The 20435-nt window shown below is 48.5% G+C and overlaps 1 protein-coding gene across 6 annotated transcripts in view; it reads right to left on the bottom strand.

The window, feature by feature from the left end:
* Window positions 1-20435, bottom strand: part of TGS1 (trimethylguanosine synthase 1) — a 258536-nt gene that overhangs the window by 236788 nt on the left and 1313 nt on the right. Inside the window, exon 2 of one of the 6 annotated variants that reach the window (XM_063923733.1) lies at window positions 3792-3925. The exons of 4 other annotated variants lie outside the window; for them this stretch is intronic. The gene's annotated coding sequence lies outside the window, so the exon portion shown is untranslated. Of the gene's footprint in view, window positions 1-1761; window positions 2335-3791; window positions 3926-20435 lie in introns of those variants that run through there. One more of the 6 variants, XM_063923736.1, reaches the window with a different exon arrangement.

Raw genomic sequence — 20435 nt, 5'->3', positions numbered from 1 at the left:
CCCTCCAACGGAGCTGTGAGAGAAAATGGCGCCAGTGTGCTGAGGAGATAGGCTCCGCCCCTTTTTCGCAGACTTTTCTCCCGCATTTTTATGGATTCTGGCAGGGGTTAAAATACATCCATATAGCCCTGGGGGTTATATGTGATGTATGTTTGCCAGCCAAGGTGTTTTTATTGCTGCTCAGGGCGCCCCCCCCCCCCCAGCGCCCTGCACCCTCAGTGACTGCAGTGTGAGGTGTGTATGAGGAGCAATGGCGCACAGCTGCAGTGCTGTGCGCTACCTTGGTGAAGACTGATGTCTTCTGCCGCCGATTTTCCGGACCTCTTCTTGCTTCTGGCTCTGTAAGGGGGCCGGCGGCGCGGCTCTGGGACCGGACTCCGAGGCTGGGCCTGTGTTCGGTCCCTCTGGAGCTAATGGTGTCCAGTAGCCAAGAAGCCCAAGCTGGCTGCAAGCAGGCAGGTTCGCTTCTTCTCCCCTTAGTCCCTCGATGCAGTGAGCCTGTTGCCAGCAGGTCTCACTGAAAATAAAAAACCTAAAACTAAACTTTCACTAAGAAGCTCAGGAGAGCCCCTAGTGTGCACCCTTCTCGGCCGGGCACAAAAATCTAACTGAGGCTTGGAGGAGGGTCATAGGGGGAGGAGCCAGTGCACACCAGGTAGTCCTAAAGCTTTACTTTTGTGCCCAGTCTCCTGAAGAGCCGCTATTCCCCATGGTCCTTACGGAGTTCCCAGCATCCACTAGGACGTCAGAGAAAATACCCAAATAAAAACAGGAGACACACACCTTGAGAGTAAAACTTTATTTCACACCTGCCGACACACACATACTTACCTATGTTGACCCGCCGACTGCCACGTCTCCTGACCCGACGATCCGGGGTACCTGTGAATAAAATTATACTCACCTCAATCCAGTGTCCAGAGATAAATCCTCGTACTTGGCAAAAAAACAAAACGAACACCCGGACAAGCGGACTGAAAGGGGTCCCAATCCAGTGTCCAGAGATAAATCCTCGTACTTGGCAAAAAAACAAAACGAACACCCGGACAAGCGGACTGAAAGGGGTCCCATGTTTATACATGGGACCCCTTTCCCCGAATGCAGAGACCCCCCCCCCCCCCCCGTGACTGCTGTCACAGAAAGGTCTCTTAAGCCAATCAGCGAGCGCAAAGTCCTTGCACTGTGCTGATTGGCTGCGCGTCTGAGCTGTCAAACAGCGCATCGCAAAGCCTCTCCATTATATTCAATGGTGGGAACTTTGCGGTTAGCAGTGAGGTCACCCGCAGTCAGCGGCTGACCGCGGGTAACCCCACCGCTGTCGGCAAAGTTCCCACCAATGAAAGTAATGGAGGGAGCTGTGCGATGCGCTGTCTGAGCTCAGACGCGCATACAGCCAATCACGTGAGCGCCATGAAGTAGCGCTTCCTGATTGGCTGAAGGGACCTCTGTGACAGGAGTCACGTGGGGTCCCGGCATTCGGGGAAAGGGGTCCCATGTGTAAACATGGGACCCCTTTCAGTCCGCTGGTCCGGGTGTTCGTTTTGTTTTTTTGCCAAGTACGAGGATTTATCTCTGGACACTGGATAGAGGCGAGTATAATTTTATTCACAGGTACCCCCGGATCGTCGGATCAGGAGACGTGGCAGTCGGCGGGTCAACATAGGTAAGTATGTGTGTCGGCAGGTGTGAAATAGATCAAATAGCATGCAATAATCGCACCGTGTGTGGGCACCATTACACTTGGGGAGTTATCACAGTTACCTGAATACAATAGGAGTGTACTGCCAACACATCAGGCCACACTAAAGCCGGCTGCAACTTTATGCAAATACTGATGCAAACTCCTTCCCTTGTGTACATCCGTGGACCCAAATGTGCAAAATCTGAGGCGCTCGCTGTTGGCGTCTGTGCATCCTTATATATCACCTTTGGTTACACCATCGAAACGTTAACTAGCCACATGGCAGTTGCTGCGCCTCCGTCTGACTATAACCTTCTATGTCTGCGGCTGAGCGTCTGTGAACACAGCTGCTAGTATTGACAAACCAGACACACTCCCAAACCACACCCACTGCGTACATTTCTAGCCACCTTCCAGTCACCAGCCATGGAATGTCCACCACTTTGCATATTTCTGATGCTGCCTGTTTCGTCCGCAACAGCATTGTTGTGCGTACAGGGTAACACGTGCGCCATGCAGTTTTTTTATTTTTGCCTATGTGCAGTTGCAATAAAATTACTCAACTACATGAAGGTTAGCATTGCAGTGGCTCTGTATCAGACACACACTGCGCAGTAATTGTGCCACACAGCCGGTTCTCAGCTGGGTGATCCAATTAATGCACAGTGAACTATAAAATGAAGAGCGCACTGATAATGTTACAGCAGCTCAGTATAAAACAATATGCAATACAATAAAAACGAGTGCTGTCGGGGGGCGTGGCTAGAGGCCTAACTGAGAAGAGGTGTCCCGAGGGAGCTCCTTCCGAAATAAACCCTGTTAACCCCTCATTCCAACTTTTACCCCACCTATCTCTCCCCCATTTCACCCCACAGTTGCCCCTGTAAGACAGGGCACCAAGGGAGTGAGCTGCGGAGCCGGAGCGCAGGCTAGCCCTGTGCTTGCGGGTTGCGGCCTTCCCTGTAAAGTGAAGCCGGGGCCTAAATTTATTGCTGCCCCCGCCCGTGATCGCCCGCTGCCCGGCCGTTAAAATACTGCCCCCAGACTTACCCCACCATCGCATCCTGTGCCCCTTGCCTGGGGAGACCTGACAGGGCAGCAGTGAAGAGTCTGAGAGCACCGGAGGGTGCAGGGCCGGAGCTGGGGGGGGGGGGCGGACGAAGAGTGCTGAGGGACCTGGGGGCACCAGAAGTAATATAAACCCCTGGGGGCGCCGCTGTGAAAGCCCAGAAGAAGTCCCTCCACACATTTTTGACGGCGGCCATCTTGGAGGTGGCAGGACAGACATTTTATCTTACCTGCACTCTGCTGCCCCTGCTGGAGCAGTGAAAATTCAGTCACTCTATTAACACAAGGAATCCAGCTAAAATCTATACCCTGCAGCTGCTATTTTTTTTTTTTCTTCTTTTCTTTATCTTCTGCACGATATCTTATACAACCACGGTAAGGTGTGTGGTACATTAGAACGCTCTCCCGTGGACCCTTCTCACCGTCTTCACAGATTAATGGGACCTTGGTCCTATAAATAATGTAATTTCACGGATGCCTGACTTCCCCCTCACCCGGACCAACTGTTAAGCACGTAACGTACAGGTGGACCAATCTTGTTATCACTCCTTCAACGGACGTTCTACTTTCAATAGATATTATGAGTAGAGCGAACACCAGAGCAAAAAAATCAGGAGCTTCACAAGATATCTCACAACACTTTTCACGCCGAGAGAAACCATCAGAAGCTTCGTCTCCGTCCTCACCGATGCCCACCCCCATCATGGACCAGACGGATGCACCCTCAACCACGGCGGACATCCAGTCCCTCCAAAACATGATACTAGACCTCAAGAGCTCATTTACAACAGCTCTCCAGACAGCGATCGGGGAATTAAAATCCGACATGGCGGCACTGGACTCCCGCACAACCGCGCTAGAGTCACGGGTGGACCACCAACAGAATCTCCACAAACAGGTGGGGGAGGACATGAGTTACCTATCCAGCGAACTGGAACTCCTTAAGGATAAAGTTGAGGACAGCGAAAATCGCGAAAGGCGGAACAATTTACGCATCCGCAATGTTCCTGAATCTATCACAGCCTCTGAATTGGAACCATACCTCCAACGCCTGTTTCTACACCTGGTCCCGTCACTTTCAAATTCTGCCATCTTGATAGAGAGAGCCCATCGCGCCCTGAGACCTAAACCAAAGGACTCAGAACCTCCCCGTGATGTTATCCTCCGATTTCTGTCCTTCAAGATAAAAAATAACATAACTTTGGCGTGCAGAAACTCAACCTCAATTTTATTTGAAGATTCCCGGCTCCAGATTTATCAAGATCTGTCACCAGTGACCATTGCTAAACGACGCGATTTACGCTCTGTCACCTCCACACTGCGCGACAATGGTTATAAATATCGCTGGGGATTCCCTTTCCGCCTCATTGTGGAGATTGATGGCAAAATTCACACCATTCGCTCTCCTGATGATGGGGACAAATTGCTTCGAAAATTGCAGCTGACTCCGGCTGCTACCTCATAGACGTGAAACTCCTTTCGTTTAATTTTAATGTTTTTATAACGTTTAACCTAACTAATCTTGTCCTCAATCTTGCTCAACTGATATGTAAACCCTGTTTTAGGTACCGCTCCATACACAAATGCTCATTAATTTCCTTCTTAGAAGGCTCTTGTTGGCGGACCTTTAAGCCTCACGTAGCACTAAGTTGTTATCTCGCAGTGCTGGTTGGCGGCTTGGAACCATTGCCGAATAGATAAATTAACGGATTGGATTTTTTTTTTTTTTTTCCAAAGCCATGAGAGCTGTCTCTGGCCGCCAACCTGTCCAGCGATCATACCATTGGTTTTATTGTTGTTACTAAAATGTTATTATTTGTTATGTGATCACTTAAGTTATCGAGTTTTACATTTAGGAATATTTCGCCCCTAAAACAGGTTTTAGTGGGCTACACAATGGTCCACCCGTTCTGTTTGTTAGTGGTTTCGGGTGGGGGGCGTCAGTGCTTTATCTTGATACCTCCTCCCCCGACTCTTAGGGATTAAAGTTATTATCAAGCATAGAGGGGTGATACCCTCGTCTGTTATATTGCATTTGTGTCCCGCCAGTGAGCTCTCTCATTTTTCTTTTCTTTGAGAGCTCAACCTTGGCAGCCGAGTATCCTGCTTACTGGATACTACGTCTGCTTTATTCTCTTTTGTTCCTCTTTCTTCTATTCCCCTCCTCTCTTAGACCCCGGTTACAGTACAACTGTGTATTAACACCCTTGTAATCACAGAAAGATTGATTTATTTAACTAACATTGTTCGTATACAAAATCATACACTCCTATTTTATTCTTTAGTTATTCTTCTTTTTTTTTTTTCCCCCCTTCTTTCTCTGTCTCTCTTGTTCGTGTTAGCAGAGTCCGGGACCCTAGTGATCTCCAGTGAATTACCCCCTCCTCAGTTTCAACCATGCCGCTAAAATGCCTGTCCATTAATGTCAAAGGGCTGAACACTCCTCAGAAACGCTCTCATCTCCACAGATCTCTCAGGACATTGAAAGGTGACGTGATTTTCTTACAGGAGACACACTTGAAATCAGATTCCCATCCCTCTCTGACATCTAAACAATTTCCTATGGCCTGGTATTCCAATCATACATCAAAAAAACATGGGGTGGCTATCCTAATAAGGGGGTCCGTTCCTTTCCAATTCCTAGACAGTAAGCACGACAATGAAGGCCGTTATGTGATGGTGAGAGGAAAAATTGGACACGAGGAGGTTACCTTGGCTAACCTGTACTCTCCAAACACTGCCCAATCCAAATTCTTTCGTAAATTTTTCCACGACCTTTACTCATATAGACGAGGTAAAATACTCGTGGGTGGCGACTTCAATATGGCTCTCACGGGCATGGACAGGTCCGGCCCCTTGCGTAGTAGTCAAACCCCGAATTCCTCCGTATTACACAAGGGGATGGCCGAGGCTGGTTTGTTCGATGTCTGGCGATTCCTTAACCCGACCACCAGGGACTATACCTTCTATTCCAATCCGCACGATGTGTACTCTCGTATTGATATGTTCCTGAGTTGTGCACCTCTCTCCCGCACCGCTCGCTCTTCCTCTATAGTCCCACTCACCTGGACTGACCACGCAGCTTTAATTGCGACATTTGATATTTTTGATATCCCTGACGGTAGACCGACATGGAGACTAAACGAGACACTATTGAAGATCCCTAAGTTCCAAGACTTAATTAAAACAGAGCTTCGGGATTATTTTGCGGTTAACGTAGAAGGAGACTGCAATATAGCCACTATATGGGAAGCCCATAAGGCGGTTATCAGGGGATCCATTATCCAATTTGCATCCCGCCGCAAGAGAACACGAGAAAACCAAATTGCCCTGTTAACGGATAATATTGCAACATTGGATCAGGAACATAAACGCACACGCTCTAAAAAAACCCTAGCCGAACTTTCTAAAGCACGAGATGAACTACAAACCCTCTTGACAGAGAATATTGAGCGCTCGCTTCGATGGGCCAATCAATCATTTTATGATAAAAGTAACAAGGCACATACCTTATTAGCTAACCAATTACGAGCCAAAAAAGCTAACCAATCCATCCATACTATTAGACAACCCTCAGGTAACATTACCTACGACCCCAAAAAAATTAATAATATCTTCTTTGAATACTATAGGACGCTCTACAACCTTGATCCCCCGTCCAACCCCTTAGCACAAGCCGACCAGGCACAACAATACCTAGATTTATGCGCTCTTCCTCATATAGACGAGGAAACTAACTCTACTCTCAATGCTGATATTTCTGCTGAGGAAATTGAGGCGGCTCTGAAAACCCAGAAACCCTCAAAAGCACCTGGTCCGGATGGCTATCCGATGGTGTACTACAAAACCTTCACCCCTCAACTCATCCCTCATATGACCTCCCTGTTTAATAAAATATTACGGGGCACGCCCTTCCATACTGACTCCACGACGTCCCGCATTATTGTAATCCCGAAGCCCGGAAAAGACCCCTCGCATTGCACAAATTACAGACCCATATCTCTGATAAATACTGATCTTAAACTTTTTGCCAAAATACTAGCAACTCGTCTGAACGCTGTGTTGCCATCATTAATAGATCCTGATCAAGTGGGATTTATCCCTGGCCGTCAGGCCTCGGACAACACCAGACGCACTATTGATTTGATTCACCAAATAAACTCGTCGAAAACACCAGCGATTGCCTTGGCGCTGGACGCCGAAAAGGCATTTGACCGCATTTCCTGGCCCTTTTTGTTTTCCACTTTATCTTCATTTGGCCTCCATGGTCATTTCATCACTGCAATAGAGGCCCTCTACTCCAACCCCTCATCTATGGTCCTGACCAATGGATTGAGCTCACCTCGATTTAGTTTGAAGAATGGCACTCGCCAGGGCTGCCCTCTTTCGCCCCTACTTTTTGCTCTATGCATCGAACCTCTTGCGGCCCGTATTAGGCTTAATACGGACATAGGGGGGATTACAGTAGGGCAGAGCTCATACAAAATATCTTTATTTGCGGACGACGTGCTCTTGACTTTATCTAACCCTTTGATCTCTCTTCCTAATCTACAAAAAGAATTACTACTATACGGTTCCCTCTCGGGTTATAAAATAAACCACACCAAATCTGAGGCCCTTGCATTTAATATCCAACCCCAGACCCACTTGATTCTAACCTCCTCCTTCCCTTTTCTTTGGAGACCCTCGGCTATCAAATACCTCGGCATATTCATTACTAAATCCTACACCAGCCTTTACCAGACTAATTTTGTTCCTATGATTAAAACTCTCACCCAAGACTTGGACAAATGGGACAGATTATTCATTTCATGGATTGGACGGATTAACGCCCTAAAAATGAATTTCCTTCCCCGTATTCTTTACCTATTTCAGACCATTCCGATAATGGTGCCCCGAATGACTTTGACCTCATTGCAATCATTGTGCAACAAATTTATTTGGGCTCATCGTAAGTCACGATTAAGACGAACACTGTTGACTAAGAGTGCCACCTCGGGCGGACTGGGATATCCTAACCTTCAAGCTTATTTTAATGCCTGCCACCTTAATCACATGGTGTCCTGGCATTCCCCTCCAGGGAACAGAAAATGGGTCGATATTGAGAATTCAATATATCAGGGCGTCCCCCTCGACTCTCTTCTATGGCTTCCCAGGTCCTGCAGGCCAGCCTCGGCTTATTCAATCCCCACGATTAAATTTACCCTTGGATTGTGGGACAAACTCCGTAGCACCTATAATTTATCCTCACACCCCTCACCTCTGACACCTATCTGGGGACACCCTGCCTTTCCCTCAGGCTGCGAGCGAAAAATAGCAGCCCCATGGCAATCTCAGGGTGTCACGAGATTTATTCATGTTAAGGGCCACTCAGCACCGACCTCCTTTGGGGATTTTCAGGAACGCCTTGGTTTGCCATCCTCGTGTCATTACCATTACATCCAAATTCTTAGCTTTCTCAAATCTCAGCTTAAAACTACCCCTTTGAAACCACCCACTTCCTTTGAACATATGTGTATACTTTCAATTGGCAAAAAGGGTAATATCTCAACAATATACAACTCGATTCTAACCCCAGATCCGCCTGCCCGTGAACCCCATGAACTAGCCTGGGAATCAGATCTCTCCCATCCGTTGGAAGATGATCAATGGGAAGAAATCAGAATGCGCATCGCTAAAGCCTCCATTAGTGTGGCACTCAGAGAATCATGCTATAAGATCTACACCAGGTGGTACTTAGTCCCCTCCAGACTTCATTCCATTTACCCCACGACATCAAATCTGTGTTGGAGACTCTGTGGAGAGGAGGGCACCTTTTTCCACATATGGTGGACGTGCCAGTCTATTCGCCCTTTTTGGAAAATGGTAGGAGCACTTATTGCTCAAACATGCGGACATAATCTAGACCTTTCCCCTGAAACTGCCCTACTGCATGCTCCCATACCGTTACTACCTAAAACCCAAGACAAGCTTACCATGCTACTTTGCATGGCGGCTAAATCTCTGATCGCTAAATGCTGGAAAGACCACAAACCTCCCTCCAAGGCATTGCTGATATCCAAAATTAACTATATAGCCAACATGGAATATATTACAAGCCTGAGGAATAACACTGTGGCACAGTTCCACAACATCTGGTCTCCTTGGTACCTCGCTCGATCTTTATTGATGCCCGGACTATGTTGATACTGCTAATTCTGCTGACTCAGCTGATACCCCCATCACCTCTGTTATCTCCCTCTCAGTCACTAATACAGAGAACTGTTCCTATTTTCTTATCTCCTTATTTGTAACATCCCCAATATTTCCCTTTTATTAAGATACACTCTCTAGCTTCTTCTCCTCCTTCCTTTTCTTTTTCTTTCCTACTTTTACTCCTCACAAGATTACACCAAGATTTGGTATAAATTTTATACTATATCGGTAAAATAAAACGAGACTGGTCAGATACGCGGCTAGAGTTTTGCAGGGTGCATGTTACTAATGCCTGTTGGCCTATAATTTCATGGAAATGTCTCTTTTGTTCTGATCTGATATGTAAAATGTTTGTTTTCTTGTTCGATATCCTTACCCTGCACAAGTTTGTTCTTGTTATGTTATGACTTCTGATCAACCTCAATAAAAATTCTAACTTTAAAAAAAAAAAAAACGAGTGCTGTCATTTTTGTAGTGCACCTGTAAAAAAGTATATTGATATGTTTATGTTTTAACTAAGTATTCTCCAACAGTAGGTTTACAGACCATTTGGGGAATGCTTCTCAGCCTCTACTCCCATTCATGTCGGTCTCCAAGTGTTGATCTTCCTCACAATGCATTGTAATCTGAAGGAACGCTGCACTGTCTGCTGCCGATACAGAGTGACATCATCGGCCCGTGACCCACTACTGATGGACAGTTCAACACTCGAAGGCAGCCACAAATGGGAGTAGAGGCTGAGAAACATTCCTTACGGACTATCCATCTTACACTGTACCACTAATCATAGTGAGGTAGGGGTTAGCCTGCGCAAATACCGGACCTTTAACATTCAATACCCCATCAAACATTCCCCAAAGGGGCTGTAAACATACTGTTGGAGAATACTTATGTTTTAATTATCACAATTTTTTTTCTACAGGTGCCACACAAAAATTAGAGTGCTCAATTATTGCAATCAGATGGAACTTTCACCTCAGTGAATGAGAAGAGCTAACACGCGGCAACCCTGGGATTTTGTGTGTGCTCTGGAAACGGTTAATGCTGGGTACACATTATATGATGTGCAAACGACAAGACGCTCGTCCTGATCTCCCTTCATCCCCAGAACAAACTACACTGTATAGTGCCTACACACCGGTCAATCATTCAAACGATATATCTTGCATAATTTGGTTGTTAGATTGTTAACTATACATGTCCGGTTAGGCGTACACACTACACGATTTGCACAAAATTGTTAAAGATATCTTCTCACGTGACTGCACGGCCGGACGGTAACATGCAAGGAATGACGAACGGGAGCGCGCAATACTGCATACACATTACATAATGGGTTGTTCCAATTCGGCTCAAAATGACAAATCATCCAATTTATTGTCTAATGCAGTGGTTCCCAAACTTTTGTGAATCACAGTGCCCTAGGGTATCAGATTATTTTTCATGGCACTCCTAGGCCAAAAGTTTCTTATTGAGAAATTTTGAAAATAAGAATTTACTCACCGGTAATTCTATTTCTCGTAGTCCGTAGTGGATGCTGGGAACTCCGTAAGGACCATGGGGAATAGACGGGCTCCGCAGGAGACTGGGCACTCTAAAGAAAAGATTAGCTACTATCTGGTGTGCACTAGCTCCTCCCTCTATGCCCCTCCTCCAGACCTCAGTTAGGGAAACTGTGCCCAAAAGAGCTGACATTACAAGGAAAGGATTTTTGGAATCCCGGGTAAGACTCATTCCAGCCACACCAATCACACCGTACAACTTGTGATAACCTTACCCAGTTAACAGTATGAACAACAACGGAGCCTCACTCAACTGATGGCTCATAACAATAACCCTTATTTAAGCAATAACTATATACACGTATTGCAGAAAGTCCGCCCAGCATCCACTACGGACTACGAGAAATAGAATTACCGGTGAGTAAATTCTTATTTTCTCTGACGTCCTAGTGGATGCTGGGAACTCCGTAAGGACCATGGGGATTATACCAAAGCTCTCAAACGGGCGGGAGAGTGCGGATGACTCTGCAGCACCAAATGAGCAAACACAAGGTCCTCCTCAGCCAGGGTATCAAACTTGTAGACTTTGCAAAGGTGTTTGAACCCGACCAAGTAGCCGCTCGGCAAAGCTGTAAAGCCGAGACCCCTCGGGCAGCCGCCCAAGAAGAGCCCACCTTCCTTGTGGAATGGGCTTTTACTGATTTTGGATGCGGCAATCCAGCCGCAGAATGAGCCAGCTGAATCGTGCTACAGATCCAGCGAGCAATAGTTTGCTTTGAAGCAGGAGCACCCAGCTTGTTGGGTGCATGCAGGATAAACAGCGAGTCAGTCTTCCTGACTCCAGCCGTTCTGGAAACATATTTTCAAAGCCCTGACTACGTCCAGCAACTTGGAGTCCTCCAAGTCCCGAGTAGCCGCAGGCACCACAATAGGTTGGTTCAAATTAAACGATGATACCACCTTTGGGAGAAATTGGGGACGAGTCCTCAATTCTGCCCTGTCCATATGGAAGATCAGACATGGGCTTTTACATGACAAAGCCGCCAATTCCGACACACGCCTAGCCGATGCTAAGGCCAACAGCATGACCACTTTCCACGTGAGATACTTTAGTTCCACGGTCTTAAGTGGCTCAAACCAGTGGGATTTCAGGAAATCCAACACAACGTTAAGATCCCAGGGTGCCACTGGTGGCACAAAAGGGGGCTGAATATGCAGCACTCCCTTAACAAACGTCTGTACCTCAGGCAGTGAAGCCAGTTCTTTTTGAAAGAAAATGGATAGGGCCGAAATCTGGACCTTTATGGACCCCAATTTACCCCTGACTGTAGGAAGTGCAGGAATCGACCCAGCTGGAATTCCTCTGTAGGGGCCGTCCTGGCCTCACACCAAGCAACATATTTTCGCCATATACGGTGATAATGCTTTGCTGTAACGTCCTTCCTAGCCTTTATCAGCGTAGGAATAACTTCATCCGGAATGCCTTTTTCCGCTAGGATCCGGCGTTCAACCGCCATGCCGTCAAACGCAGCCGCGGTAAGTCTTGGAACAGACAGGGCCCTTGTTGCAGCAGGTCCTGTCTGAGAGGCAGAGGCCATGGGTCCTCTGTGCGCATTTCTTGCAGTTCCGGGTACCAAGTCCTTCTTTGCCAATCCGGAACAATGAGTATTGTTCTTATTCCTCTCTTTCTTACTATTCTCAGTACCTTGAGTATGAGAGGAAGAGGAGGAAACACATAAACCGACTGGTACACCCACGGTGTCACTAGGGCGTCCACAGCTATCGCCTGAGGGTCCCTTGACCTGGCGCAATATCTTTTTAGCTTTTTGTTGAGGCGGGACGCCATCATGTCCACCTGTGGCAGTTCCCATCGCTTTGCAATCTGTGTGAAGACTTCTTGATGAAGTCCCCTCTCTCCCGGGTGGAGGTCGTGTCTGCTGAGGAAGTCTGCTTCCCAGTTGTCCACTCCCGGAATGAACACTGCTGACAGTGCTTGCACGTGATTCTCCGCCCACCGAAGAATCTTTGTGGCTTCCGCCATTGCCATCCTGCTTCTTGTGCCGCCCTGGCGGTTTACATGGGCGACCGCCGTGATGTTGTCTGACTGAATCAGCACTGGCCGGTTTCGAAGCAGGGGCTCTGCTTGACTCAGGGCGTTGTAAATGGCCCTTAGTTCCAATATATTTATGTGTAGAAAAGTCTCCAGACTTGACCACAGCCCTTGGAAGTTTCTTCCCTGAGTGACTGCCCCCCATCCTCGGAGGCTTGCATCCGTGGTCACTAGGACCCAGTCCTGTATGCCGAACCTGCGGCGAAGGTGAGCACTCTGCAGCCACCACAGAAGAGACACCCTGGCCCTTGGGGACAGGGTGATCAGCCGATGCATCTGAAGATGCGATCCGGACCACTTGTCCAACAGATCCCACTGAAAGATCCTTGCATGGAACCTGCCGAAGGGAATGGCTTCGTATGAAGCCACCATCTTTCCCAGGACTCGCGTGCAGTGATGCACCGATACCTGTTTTGGTTTCAGGAGGTCCCTGACCAGAGATGCTAATTCCTGGGCCTTCTCCACCGGGAGAAATACCTTCTTCTGTTCTGTGTCCAGAATCATGCCCAGGAAAAGCAGACGCGTCGTAGGAATCAGCTGCGACTTTGGAACATTCAGAATCCAGCCGTGCTGTTGCAACACTTCCTGAGAGAGTGCTACGCTGATCAACAACTGCTCTCTGGACCTCGCCTTTATGAGGAGATTGTCCAAGTACGGGATAACTATAACTCCCTTCTTCCGAAGGAGTATCATCATTTCGGCCATTACCTTGGTAAATATCCTCGGTGCCGTGGACAGGCCAAACGGCAACGTCTGGAACTGGTAATGACAGTCCTGTACCACAAACCTGAGGTACTCCTGGTGAAGTGGGTAAATGGGGACATGCAAGTAAGCATCCTTGATGTCCAGTGACACCATAAAATCCCCCTCTTCCAGGCTTGCAATAACCGCTCTGAGCGATTCCATTTTGAACTTGAATTTCTTTATATAAGTGTTCAAGGATTTTAAATTCAGAATGGGTCTCACCGAACCGTCCGGTTTCGGTACCACAAACATTGTGGAATAGTAACCCCTTCCCTGTTGAAGGAGGGGGACCCTGATAATCACTTGCTGGAGGTACAGCTTGTGAATTGCCGCCAGTACTACCTCCCTTTCCATGGGGGAAGCTGGCAAGGCTGATTTGAGGTAACGGCGGGGGGGGGTGGGGGGGGGGGGGGGGTGTCGCTTCGAATTCCAGCTTGTATCCCTGAGATACAATTTGTACAGCCCAGAGATCCACCTGTGAGCGAACCCACTGGTTGCTGAAGTTTCGGAGACGCGCCCCCACCGCACCTGGCTCCGCCTGTGGAGCCCCAATGTCATGCGGTGGACTTAGTGGAAGCAGGGGAGGACTTTTGTTCCTGGGAACTGGCTGCATGGTGCAGCTTCTTACCTCTACCCCTGCCTCTGGCAAGAAAGGATGCGCCCCTGACCCTCTTGCCTTTCTGAGAACGAAAGGACTGCATTTGATAATACGGTGCTTTCTTAGGCTGTGAGGAAACCTGAGGCAAGAAAGTCGACTTTCCAGCTGTCGCTGTGGACACGAGGTCCGATAGACCGTCCCCAAACAATTCCTCACCCTTAGAAGGCAAAACCTCCATGTGTTTTTTTAGAATCAGCATCTCCTGTCCATTGCCGAGTCCATAAGACCCTCCTGGCAGAAATGGACATAGCATTAATTCTAGAGCCCAGCAGGCAAATGTCCCTCTGAGCATCCCGCATATATAAGACAACGTCTTTTATATGGCCCAGGGTTAGCAAAACAGTATCCCTGTCGAGGGAATCTATGTCGTCTGACAGAGTATCTGTCCATGCTGCTACAGCACTACACATCCAGGCTGAAGCAATAGCAGGTCTCAGTAGAGTACCAGAGTGTGTATACACTGACTTCAGGATAGCTTCCTGCTTTCTATCCGCAGGCTCCTTTAGGGTGGCCGTATCCTGAGACGGCAGGGCCACCTTTTTAGATAAGCGTGTCAGCGCCTTGTCCACCCTAGGGGATGTTTCTTCTGTCCGTTGGCGGGAAAGGGTACGCCATCAGTAACCTCTTAGAATTCACTAGTTTCTTATCAGGGGAACTCCACGCTTCTTCACATAATTCATTTAATTCATCAGATGGGGGAAAAGTCACTGGCTGCTTTTTCTCCCCAAACATATAAACCCTCTTGGTATTAACAGGGTTAATTTCAGAAATGTGTAATACATCTTTCATTGCAATAATCATGTATCGGATGGCCTTGGTCATTTTAGACTGTAAATGTGCCTCATCATCGTCGACACTGGAGTCGGACTCCGTGTCGACATCTGTGTCAACCATCTGAGATAGAGGGCGTTTATGAGCCTCAGACGGTTTCTGAGTCGCCTGGGCAGGCGCGGGCTGAGACCCCGGCTGTCCCAAGGCTGCAGCGTCATCAAACCATTTATGTAAGGAGCTTACATTGTCGTTTAAGACCTTCCACATATCCATCCAATCAGGTGTCGGCCCCGACGGGGGCGACACCACACTTATCTGCCCTTGCTCCGCCTCCACGTAACCCTCCTCATCAAACATGTCGACACAGCCGTACCGACACACCACACACACACACAGGGAATGCTCAGACTGAGGACAGGACCCCACAAAGTCCTTTGGGGAGACAGAGAGAGAGTATGCCAGCACACACCACAGCGCTATATAACACAGGGGTTTTCACTTATAATAAGTTATTACCCAATAGCTGCCTTATATGTTTTATTTTCGCCTAAATTTATGTGCCCCCCCTCTCTTTTTTACCCTTCTTGTACCTGGATACTGCAGGGGAGAGCCTGGGGAGCTGCTTCCAGCGGAGCTGTGAAGAGAAAATGGCGCTGGTGTGCTGAGGAAGAAGGCCCCGCCCCCTCAGTGGCGGGCTTCTGTCCCCCGCTTTCTGTGTAAAAAAATGGCGGGGTTTTTTACATATATACAGTGCCAGACTGTATATATGTATTTTTATTGCCAAAAGGTACTTCAATTGCTGCCCAGGGCGCCCCCCCCAGCGCCCTGCACCCTACAGTGACCGGAGTGTGTAAGTGTGCTGGGAGCAATGGCGCACAGCTGCGGTGCTGTGCGCTACCTTAAATGAAGACAGGAGTCTTCTGCCGCCGATTTCGTCGTCTTCAAGCTTCTGTTCTTCTGGCTCTGCGAGGGGGACGGCGGCGCGGCTCCGGGAACGGACGATCGAGGACAGGTGCCTATGTTCGGACCCTCTGGAGCTAATAGTGTCCAGTAGCCTAAGAAGCACAAGCTAGCTGCAAGCAGGTAGGTTTGCTTCTCTCCCCTTAGTCCCACGTAGCAGTGAGTCTGTTGCCAGCAGAAGCTCACTGAAAATAAAAAACCTAATAAATACTTTCTTTACTAGTAAGCTCAGGAGAGCCCACTAGGAGCACCCAGCTCTGGCCGGGCACAGATTCTAACTGAGGTCTGGAGGAGGGGCATAGAGGGAGAAGCCAGTGCACACCAGATAGTACCTAATCTTTTCTTTAGAGTGCCCAGTCTCCTGCGGAGCCCGTCTATTCCCCATGGTCCTTACGGAGTTCCCAGCATCCACTAGGACGTCAGAGAAATAAATATTAAATTAAGTAAAATAAGAATTTACTTACCGATAATTCTATTTCTCATAGTCCGTAGTGGATGCTGGGGACTCCGAAAGGACCATGGGGAATAGCGGCTCCGCAGGAGACTGGGCACAAAGTAAAAGCTTTAGGACTAGCTGGTGTGCACTGGCTCCTCCCCCCATGACCCTCCTCCAAGCCTCAGTTAGGATACTGTGCCCGGACGAGCGTACACAATAAGGAAGGATTTTGAATCCCGGGTAAGACTCATTACCAGCCACACCAATCACACCGTACAACTTGTGATCTGAACCCAGTTAACAGCATGATAACAGAAGGAGCCTCTGAAAAGATGGCTCACAACAACAATAACCCGATTTTTGTAACAATAACTATGTACAAGTAATGCAGACAATCCGCACTTGGGATGGGCGCCCAGCATCCACTACGGACTATGAGAAATAGAATTATCGGTAAGTAAATTCTTATTTTCTCTAACGTCCTAGTGGATGCTGGGGACTCCGAAAGGACCATGGGGATTATACCAAAGCTCCCAAACGGGCGGGAGAGTGCGGATGACTCTGCAGCACCGAATGAGAGAACTCCAGGTCCTCCTCAGCCAGGGTATCAAATTTGTAGAATTTAGCAAACGTGTTTGCCCCTGACCAAGTAGCTGCTCGGCAAAGTTGTAAAGCCGAGACCCCTCGGGCAGCCGCCCAAGATGAGCCCACTTTCCGTGTGGAATGGGCTTTTACAGATTTTGGCTGTGGCAGGCCTGCCACAGAATGTGCAAGCTGAATTGTACTGCAAATCCAACGAGCAATCGTCTGCTTAGAAGCAGGAGCACCCAGCTTGTTGGGTGCATACAGGATAAACAGCGAGTCAGATTTTCTGACTCCAGCCGTCCTGGAAACATATATATTCAGGGCCCTGACTACGTCCAGCAACTTGGAATCCTCCAAGTCCCTAGTAGCCGCAGGCACCACAATAGGTTGGTTTAAGTGAAATGCTGAAAACACCTTAGGGAGAAATTGAGGACGAGTCCTCAATTCCGCCCTGTCCGAATGGAAAATCAGATAAGGGCTTTTACAGGATAAAGCCGCCAATTCTGACACGCGCCTGGCCCAGGCCAGGGCCAACAGCATGACCACTTTCCATGTGAGATATTTTAACTCCACAGATTTAAGTGGTTCAAACCAATGTGACTTTTGGAATCCAAAAAAAAAAAAAACTACATTGAGATCCCAAGTGCCACTGGAGGCACAAAAGGAAGCTGTATATGCAGTAACCCTTTTACAAACGTCTGAACTTCAGGGACTGAAGCTAGTTCTTTTTGGAAGAAAATTGACAGGGCCGAAATTTGAACCTTAATGGACCCCAATTTCAGGCCCATAGACACTCCTGTTTGCAGGAAATGTAGGAATCGACCCAGTCGAATTTCCACCGTCGGGCCTTACTGGCCTCGCACCACGCAACATATTTTCGCCAATTGCGGTGATAATGTTTTTGCGGTTACATCCTTCCTGGCTTTGATCAGGATACGGATGACTTCATCCGGAATGCCCTTTTTCCTTCAGGATCCGGCGTTCAACCGCCATGCCGTCAAACGCAGCCGTGGTAAGTCTTGGAACAGACAGGGTCCTTGCTGGAGCAGGTCCCTTCTTAGAGGTAGAGGCCACGGATCCTCCGTGAGCATCTCTTGAAGTTCCGGTTACCAAGTCCTTCTTGGCCAATCCGGAGCCACGAATATAGTGCTTACTCCTCACCATCTTATCAATCTCAGTACCTTGGGTTTGAGAGGCAGAGGAGGAAACACATACCCTGACTGGTACACCCACGGTGTTACCAGAGCGTCTACAGCTATTGCCTGAGGGTCCCTGGACCTGGCGCAATACCTGTCGAGTTTTTCCCAACGGTTTATAATCCTGTGGAAGACTTCTGGGTGAAGTCCCCACTCTCCCCGGGTGGAGGTCGTGCTGAGGAAGTCTGCTTCCCAGTTGTCCACTCCCGGAATGAATACTGCTGACAGTGCTATCCCATGATTTTCCGCCCAGCGAAGAATCCTTGCAGCTTCTGTCATTGCCCTTCTGCTTCTTGTGCCACCCTGTCTGTTTACGTGGGTGACTGCCGTGATGTTGTCCGACTGGATCAACACCGGCTGTCCTTGAAGCAAAGGTCTTGCTAAGCTTAGAGCATTGTAAATGTCCCTTAGCTTCAGGATATTTATGTGAAGTGATGTCTCCAGGCTTGACCATAAGTCCTGGATATTCCTTCCCTGTGTGACTGCTCCCCAGCCTCGCAGGCTGGCATCCGTGGTTACCAGGACCCAGTCCTGAATGCCGAATCTGCGGCCCTCTAGAAGATGAGCACTCTGCAACCACCACAGGAGGGACACCCTTGTCCTTGGTGACAGGGTTATCCGCTGATGCATCTGAAGATGCGACCCGGACCATTTGTCCAGCAGGTCCCACTGGAAAGTTCTTGCGTGGAATCTGCCAAATGGGATTGCTTCGTAGGAAGCCCCCATTTTACCCAGAACCCTTGTGCATTGATGCACTGAGACTTGGCTCGGTTTGAGGAGGTTCCTGACTAGCTCGGATAACTCCCTGGCTTTCTCCTCCGGGAGAAACACCTTTTTCTGGACTGTGTCCAGGATCATCCCTAGGAACAGAAGACACGTCGACGGAACCAGCTGCGATTTTGGAATATTGAGAATCCAATCGTGCTGCCGCAACACTATCTGAGATAGTGCTACACCGACCTCCAACTGTTCCCTGGATCTTACCCTTATCAGGGAATCGTCCAAGTAAGGGATAACTAAAATTCCCTTCCTTCGAAGGAACATCATCATTTCGGCCATTACCTTGGTAAAGACCCGGGGTGCCGTGGACCATCCCTACGGCAGCGTCTGAACTGATAGTGACAGTTCTGTACCATAAACCTGAGGTACCCTTGGTGAGAAGGGTAAATTTTGACATGAAGGTAAGCATCCTTGATGTCCCGAGACATCATGTAGTCCCCTTCTTCCAGGTTCGCAATCACTGCTCTGAGTGACTCAATCTTGAATTTGAACCTCTGTATGTAAGTGTTCAAAGATTTTAGAAACGGTCTCACCGAGCCGTCTGGCTTCGGTACCACAATAGTGTGGAATAATACCCCGTTCCCTGTTGCAGGAGGGGTACCTTGATTATCACCTGCTGCGAATACAGCTTGTGAATGGCTTCCAAAACTGCCTCCCTGTCCGAGGGAGACGTCGGTAAAGTCGACTTTTGGAAACGGCGAGGGGGAGACGTCTCGAATTCCAATATGTACCCCTGAGATATTACCTGAAGGATCCAGGGGTCTACTTGCGAGTGAGCCCACTGCGCACTGAAATTCATTGAGAACGGGCCCCCACTGTGCCTGAGCTTGTAAAGCCCTAGCGTCATACTGAGGGCTTGGCAGAGGCTGGAAAGGGTTTCTGTTCCTGGGAACTGGCTGATCTCTGCAGCCTTTTTCCTCTCCCTCTGTCACGAGCAGAAAAGAGGAACCTTTTGTCCGCTTGCCAACAAAGGACTGCGCCTGATAATACGGCGTCTTATTTTGAGAGGCGACCTGGGGTACAAACGTGGATTTCCCAGCTGTTGCCGTGGCCACCAGGTCTAAAAGACCGACCCCAAATGTCCCCTTTCAAAGGCAATACTTCCAAATGACGTTTGGAATCCGCATCACCTGACCATTTTACTGGTAGAATTGGACAACGCACTTATACTTGATGCCAGTCGGCAATTATTCCGCTGTGCATCATGCATATATAGAAATGCATCTTTTAAATACTCTATAGGCAATAATATACTATCCTTATCTAGGATATCAATATTTCCAGTCAGGGAATCCGACCATGCCAACCCAGCACTGCACCTCCAGGCTGAGGCGATAGCTGGTCGCAGTATAACACCAGTATGTGTGTAAATACCTTTTTTTGGATACCCTCCTGCTTTCTATCAGCAGGATCCTTAAGGGCGGCCATCTCATGAGAGGGTAGAGCCCTTGTTCTTACAAGCGTGTGAGCGCCTTATCCCCCCTAGGGGGTGTTTCCCAATGCATCCTAACCTCTGGCGGGAAAGGGTATGCAGCCAATACTTTTTAAACTTTTACTCTAAGCAGCTCAGGAGAGCCACCTAGATTGCACCCTTCTCGTTCGGGCACAAAATCTAACTGGGGCTTGGAGGAGGGTCATGGGGGGAGGAGCCAGTGCACACCAGCTAGTCCTAAAGCTTTTACTTTGTGCCCAGTCTCCTGCGGAGCCGCTATTCCCCATGGTCCTTTCGGAGTCCCCAGCATCCACTAG

The sequence above is a fragment of the Pseudophryne corroboree genome, chromosome 5, assembly GCF_028390025.1.
Source record: "Pseudophryne corroboree isolate aPseCor3 chromosome 5, aPseCor3.hap2, whole genome shotgun sequence".
Taxonomy (NCBI): Eukaryota; Metazoa; Chordata; class Amphibia; order Anura; family Myobatrachidae; genus Pseudophryne; species Pseudophryne corroboree.
This window is presented reverse-complemented; position numbering and strand designations above follow the sequence as displayed.